We start from the raw sequence: 7,666 nt of genomic DNA on the forward strand, positions 1-7,666 counted from the left end.
CAGCTGGGTGGCTCACTGGTTCAGTACCACGGCTTCCATTGGCTCAGTTGTCCTGCGGTGCAGTGGTTCAGCCGTGCAGTGGTGCGGTGGTACGGTGGTTCAGTGGTACTGTAGTTGAATGGTGTGCTGGTTCAGTGGTGCGGTGGTCCTGGTTCAGTTCGTCCTTGTGGAGTTCTCTTCACTGAAGAAACAGAAGTTGGAGTTTTAGTGTTTTTGGATTTTTGTCTTTTCGTTTTTTACAATTGTTATCAGTCATTTTTTACGGTCTCGAGCAGGCGCTGTGGTTTTGGGAGTTTCTCAGGCCAGACACACACACACACACACACAGAGTCAGTGTTTCTAATGATTATAAGGCTAAACAAACTTCTTAACATGCAGCATTCATATTGTGGCCTCGGAGAAAGAACACTGATCTATGTGCGTATCACAGGTGGCTGCTGTGTCACTCTCCCTCTTATCACATGTTATCACATGTTGACGTGACACCAGGCGGCTCTGCTTCCTCTGCTGAAAGCCTTTACTTTCTCGGACTTGTAGCTCAGTGAGTCTAACCTGAGCGGGTCGTCCCGCTGCAGGTGCACCTGGCTCTTAAAGGCACAGCGTCACTGCTGTTCATCGGTTTATTTCACAGTTCTGCGTCAAACAGGCTCATGATCAGTGTCAGTATGTTTGCATCGTTGGAGTGCAGTGATCGATTCTACTATACAAGACGGTTAAAAGTCAAAACAAACGTGACGATTTTAAATGGAATCATGAGCTTCATGAATCGCTCCATCCCTGCTGAGCATGCCATTGTGGGCAGTACGGTGTCGTGTACACACACTCTGCAGGCCGTGGAGTTTGAATGCTGTTAATGGGTGCAGGGGGGAAGTCGCCTGTGGACCTTGACCTCCGTGCACAGCTGCTCCCCGGCGGATCCTCCTCTGCTCGTATTTACAGCGCGAGGTTACGTTAAAGGGAAGAGCCTCGGCCTCGGCGGGCCGACGGACCTGCTGTCAGGCCACGGCTCGGGTTACGCCTGATGTGGAGGAGAGCAGCAGCGGCCAGGAAGAGCTCTGAGCGGACGGCCTGGATGAAGACGCTTCATGGTGGCTCCTGTGAGAGTCCCTCTGGTTCCCGGAGTCTCTCCTGAGGACTCAGACGAGTCCCTCACAGGACTGAACCTCTGCTGTCCTGGTCTGAGGCCTCGGAGCGCCACTCCCTCGTCTAATTTCACAGATTAGAATTGATAAAAAAATCCAGGTTTGTTCCTTCACTTTCTGATGAGAATCTCTGGATCGGTCTCTTTAAACCAGCAGTGGTCAATACTCCAGTCATAAACTGGGAAGGCAAACACTGAGGCGGGGATTCTCCTCCTGCTTTCATTATTATCCGTCTATTTAACAAACCAGCCAGGTGGACCACCTGCTGTCGTCTCAGGCGTGTCTCCAGGTGTGTCCCGGTGCTCGGGTTGCTGCACCCAGCAGTCGGGTGGTTAAAGCTCGATGCGGACCTCTCAGATCAGACGTCGTTAATTCTCCCTCCAGCCACCAGACTGGAAATGTCAGCGCATAAAGGAGAGATTTACATCCCGTCGCGTTCATTCTGCGACCGCTGGAGCGCTGCAGCCATGAAGAAAGGCCGTGTTGCGTCGATGTGGCGAGCGCACGCTGATGAACTGTACCTGTAGGGACTCTTAAAGAGGGACAAGGTGGATGTGAACGGCGTAGGATACCCTCAGTGTTGTTTACTTAGACTCCAGTCGAACTTCTAGCTGCTGAGAATCAAGAGTGTGTGTGAAAACTGAAAGTAGGGTGAAGTGAGGAGGTGTTTCCCCTCCTCAGTCTGCCGTGACATGACACAGCAGCCACGCTCGCCGCAGAGCCAGATCGGACTGGTCACGGGCTTTTTTTAGACGCTGCTCGACACCAGCTGGAAACATGAGCTCACTCACAAATGTTTGCCCTGCTCTGACGGCAGAGAGCGGGGCAGAATGCCCCCGCCCCTGCCCCTGCCCCTGCCCCTGCCCCTGCCCCTGCTCCTGCCCCCACCCCTGCTCTTGCTCCTGCCCAGAGGAAAGCCCACCATCAAAGAAAGGCTGCTTTCTTTGACCCGTGCCCATCAAAAACCCCACAAGGCCTCCACGACCCTTTGGACTTTTACCCCTTGAAGCACCCAGAGGGGGCCGAAGAGGCGAACCTCCGCCGCCGCCGCCACGCTGCCACACGAGCCGTCGCTGCAGCCAAGTGAGCTAAAGGTCACTGCTGCTGTGCAGAAATGACCAGAAAACACCCTGACAGTAGGGCAGGCGTCGAGGTGGATCCGGCTAAAATCCACCTTCTCTGAGTCTCTGAATCCGGCGGCGGTGCTGATCAGAGCCTCCGTACTGAAAATCATTTCAGTGAAAACCCTGGTCAAGCTGAAATGTGGACTGGAACTGGAGCAATAAACCAGAAGACCTCTGGAAGTCTCCTGAACTCAAATATCAGATTGTATCTGAGACAATGTTGCGGACCACAGTGGAGCTAGCTGTTAAAGGACACGGTCAGGGTAGGGACACCCTCCTCATGTGCTCAACGTCTTCTGACGTGTAGATTTAACGCGACGACCTTCGGAGCCTGCAGAAGCCGTGGCCTCCTCCAGGACGACCTCAGGTTGGGAACCGCTGCAGTAGTTCTTCCTGAACACCCGGCAGGTCGTTATCGTTCCACGTCCGTCTCCGATTTGCATTCGAAGACAGTTTGATGAATGAAGGCGCTGAGCGGCCTGCATTTACATGGAGGGACATTTGACTGCCTGCACGGGTTTGAATAAATGCAAACTGCGTGATAACATTAATAGAATGGGTGTCAGAGCAGGAACCCTGAAGCCCTGAATTACCCTACGGTGTCTGTAAGTTCTCACAAACAGGGTTCTGGTCTGAATCCGCCTTTAGGAGAAGGAAGCACTCCACCAACAGCTGTAGCTGAGAGTTCCTCCACGGCTCGGTCTCATACAGAAAACACCGATCCGAGGCGGATGATGGCTTCTGGACTGTAAAATCAGCATTGGCCAGTTCAATAAGTGCTGTGTCACATATGGAGGAAGTCACTGGAGGTCAGTAAACTGTTGTCAAATTCACTTTCAGAATCCAAATTCTTTACAAGACGCAAGAATTGATTTAGGCTTTGTTCAGTCACAACAGAACACTGCGATTCCACTCTGTTCTGTCTTGTAAAGAGGAAAAATTACTGATTTGGAATCGCGGATCCAGTCAATCTGCTATAAACAGCTTCACCTGAGTAGTGTGAATTGAAACCCTGATCCCACCACTCGCCCCGGCGGGTCCTGGATGACGCTGGCCCAGCCGGAGCAGCTCCGCTCACTTCCCCTCCTCCGCCAGCGGGGGTCAGCAGTGACGGCGGCCTGCAGCCGGCTGACCCACTTTCAGGACCGCGCTGCCTCTGGGCCCAGGCTGGACCTGAGAGAGCGGGGGGGGGGGTCTGAGGGACGGAACCTGGTCTGACTGCAGGTCAGGGAAGGACCAGGACGGGGATGAGACTGGCTCTTCTGCTGGGCGGTCACGGTTTGGATCCTCTCTGACGTCCTGAACGCTCCCCAGGAGGAGGGGGATCAGGACTTGTGAGAGACGTGGTCCGTGTGGCCCGAGGAGGCGTTTCTGCTCCGATTCCTCTCCCGTCTGTCGGGATGGAAACACATGTTCCCCCCTTTCTTCAGGATGCCAGCAAACAAAGCTCTCAGTGTTCAGCACCGATGAAAGAAGAGGCTGGAAGTGAGGAACGCCGTAGAACGGCGCTCTTCACGGCGTTTGGCTTCTGCTGGCTCCTCCAGCCTCATTACAGCAGCATCCCTGCTCCAGATCACCCTGTCCTCCTGCCCGACCACCACCACGCTCCCCTCACGCTTATTTTCAGTTGCCTAGCAACCGGGAGGAGATGCTTCATTTTTTTTTTCCTTTCCAGGGAGGTGCTTGGCGAGCGGGAGCGGGGGCGGGGCGAGTGAACGGCCTCATGATGAAGGGGGAGGTGAGAGAGGAGGTGCAGGGAGGGACACCTTCTTCCCTCTTTAAGAAAACCCTGCAGCCAGAGAGGACCGCCTTTGTTCCACAGATCAGTGGAGACAGCCAGACGATACCTCTTTATCCTGGTCCTGGTCCTGGTCCTGATCCTGGTCCTGGTCCTGGTCCTGGTCCTGGTCCTCTGTTCTGATGGAGGGACCCAGTGCTGAACATACCCAGATATCCGAGGCCGTGGCTCAAAGGAGCTGCATCGTTGGATAATTTGCATACTAAACGATTACTCGGCGATAATTCGCTCTTTTTTCATGTTTAGTTTGTAGTTTGACTCCTGCCAAGAATTTTACAGATTACGGGGAGTAATGGAGAAGGGTTGTTTTATTTTGTGAGGACAGAAGATATTTGAAGTTATTCTTTTACAAAGAAAAGTAAATCTGCCTTAGCTGGTGTCTTAGTTACTGTACCTACCTCAGGAATAAAAAGAAGTTTAATCTGAGACAGAAAAGAAGATGAGAAAAGACAGGATTGCACTTGGATGCAACAACGAAAAGATTATTTTATTTTTGAAAAATAATGGAACAGATAGTCTGGGGAATTGTTACGTCTGTAGAGCACAGTGTTTAGGAAATGGCGCACTGTTTTCAAAGAGCTGCCTGTTGACACTAAAATGCTGTCGCACACATTTCAGCTGAGATTCATTCCTTCACAATAAAAGCTGCTGTGTGTCCAGATGGGAGAAACCCGGACGGAGCAGCGTCCTGGCTCTCCGTTCTGAGCCCATCGACATCCTGAGGACTCCAGAGGAGACGGATCCGTCTGCTCCGACTCGGAGACGCTTCCGCCGCTTCCCGCCCATCAGAACTCCTCCACAGCCACAAGACGGCGGAGTCGTTCTGTCGTTCTGTCTGCACCAGAACTTCCCTTTCTAATGGTTTCATTCAATCTGAGCGGTACCTACAGACACTGAAGTAGTTTTTGTAGCTATTTGACCTTTTTTGCTGCTTCAGCAGTCTGTTCTACAATTTTTTATTTATTTATTTTTTTATGGTTGAACTATTTTTTTTTTTTTTTTTTTAAGCGTTTTTTATTTTTTACCCCGCTCATCCTCTTGTAGCAGCTGGTGTCATTTCAGCTCTTTTTATTTTCTGGACAGTTTTTGCCACATTACATCTGATCATGGCTTTTTATTTCCCTCCACAGATCAAATATGTGACAGTGACCTAATTTACAATAAAAGCAAACACAGTTTTATTTATTTTTTCGTGGCGTGGCAGTGGTTTTGTGGTTTTCACCGGCAGCGTGGAGCACTTTGGTGACTTACTTGTTTTTGGTCTTTTTTTTTTTTTTTATCATTTTCTGTGAGGAGGAGGAGGAGGAGGAGGAGGAGGAGGAGGAGGAGGGTGTAGCAGACACAAAGGAAGCGAGGCCTCCACCAGCGCTCCTCTGTTGAGCAGCTGAGCTAATCCTCATGCTAAGCTATCTCGGGCTCATTGAGGGGTGTGGGTCGGGGGGCGTGTTAACGTGGGGCCGCCCGTCTCTTTAATTGAGTGTAGCGGCCGTTGTTCTTGTTCATCCTCCGTAACCGTTCATTAGCTGCAGGCAGGCGGCCGTGACATCTGTGCTCTTCATTTATATTTACAGGCTCCAGACCGGAGCGCCAGGAGCTGTTTTCACAGTTTGCATTAAAGAGGAAGCTAAATGCTAAACGCTAACCTCCAGAGTCCTGCAGAGAACCTCAAACGAGGATCTGGATACCCATGATACATTTCAGGGACGATGTTTTAAGTGCTTTTTTCTGTTGTCCTTAAATCAGACTAGCTAGTGTGAAAGTTTAGTTTCGGTCTTGTTCTATTCCTCATTCCGTGTTGTGACCGTTCCAACACGGTGACTGGCGTCGCTGAGTTCTGAAAACACAGAGCGGCATTAACCACAAGCGTCCAGCAGCAGCGTCTCCGTTCCTGCGGCCCGAAAAGGTCAACGCAACACGCAGGGGTCACGACGGAAGCGTGCAGCTGTCGGAAGGACGGGCTTTGTTTCCGGGAGACAGTATTTTAGGACGGACCGTTTCTGTTAGGGAGAGTTGGATGAAGCCTCAGTGAAGCGCCGCTGCTCGACCGTTGTGATGAGTGTCTCTGTCGGAGTGTTTTCAGAAGTCAACACTGCGTTGAAATGCTCATCATGTTGTGGACATACGTTTCATGAAACTCCAAATAGTCTGTCAGAAATTATTGTCCCCAGGAAACAAAGTCCTTTTTTTTCTTGCTGCGGACTTCCATTGAGGGTTTGCTTCCATGTTTTAGTTGTGTTTTGGTTTGTTTAAGTTGTGTTTTGTATTTTTGTCGTTGTGTTTTGCATCGCCTCTGTTTCTCTGCGCTGACTGGAACGTTTAGCAGCCGCCACTAGCTGCTTTTATCAGAGGGTGTTCAGTAGATGAGGTTCTTGTATCTTGTTTACACAGCGTTCTCGAGTGAAAAGGCAGAACCTTTGTTGCATTTTGGGTGAAAATGCGCTACCTCACACTCCGTCATGACCTGGTAGGCTTGCTAGCATCGTTTTCAGCGATTCTGAATGTTGAGATATGGTTTAAACGGGGCCTCGGTCTCCTGTCGCGTCCGGAGTTTTCTCTGTTCTGGAGTCGTGGAGCAGCTAGCCGCTAGCCGACTGCTGGGGCGGCGGGTTTCTTCTTCACTTCTCTCTGGTCAGTCATCATTTTGGGCGACGGCGCCCCCAAACAGCCCGTTGCTGGAACTGCATTGTTCCGCTCTCTAAAGCGCAGCGTGAAAGAAAACCAGACCAAATGAAGCGAGCCGAGTCCCGGACTGTCCCGGTGTGAAAGCATTTCAGACGTGTTTTTTATCATTTATCATATAAAATGGCTTGTTTTGAGCCTCAGCCACCCCCATCCCCCACCCCTCCATCTGTGTGTGTGTGTGTGTGTGTGTGTGTGTGTGTGTGTGATATTGAACCAGGATTATTTTCCAGGTAGCTGCGGTGGAGATGTGGTTTTAGGTGTAGGATGAGCGGAGGGCAGGGTTGTAACGTCCACATGACGTGGTGTCCTGTGTCGTCGTCCCCCCCCCCCCCCCCCCCCCCCCCGCGTGCTTCCTCTCCTCCTCCTCTTCCTCCTCGTGTCTCTTTTAATTCAGATCACTCTTTTATCACCTTTTTGCTTCACCTCCTCCTCCTCCTGCCTGTCTTTCTCCTCCCCCCTCTCCGTCCTCCCTCCCTCTCTCCCTCCCTCCCTCCAGCAGCAGTTGTCAGTCACCCCCCCCCCCCCCCCCCTGACGTCACTGGCTGTTTGCACAGCTATTGTCTTACGGCGGCTGCAGCAGCAGCAGCGGTGTCGGAGGCTCCTCACCACAGTTTTTATGGTTTTGAAGGGGGGGACTGGATTTTCGCTCCCTCCTTCTCCACCCTCCTCCTCTCCTCTCCTTGGGAATACTCTCTCCTCTGGCCCTCCCCCCTCCTTCCCTCCCTCCCCCTCCGCTCCGTCTTTCATTAGTGAAGCCTCCGGTGGAATGAGACGGCGGGGAGGATGAGCGGGACGCCGTACACTGCAGGAAGGATGCAGTAGCGCGCCGAGGCCGTGCATCTTCATGTGGGGACCGGGACGGATCTCTGCCCTTGCTGCCGGTTGAATCCTCCCAGAAGGCCTCCCGGCCGGCGGTGCTC

This window comes from Salarias fasciatus, chromosome 7, assembly GCF_902148845.1.
Source record: "Salarias fasciatus chromosome 7, fSalaFa1.1, whole genome shotgun sequence".
Classification (NCBI taxonomy): Eukaryota; Metazoa; Chordata; class Actinopteri; order Blenniiformes; family Blenniidae; genus Salarias; species Salarias fasciatus.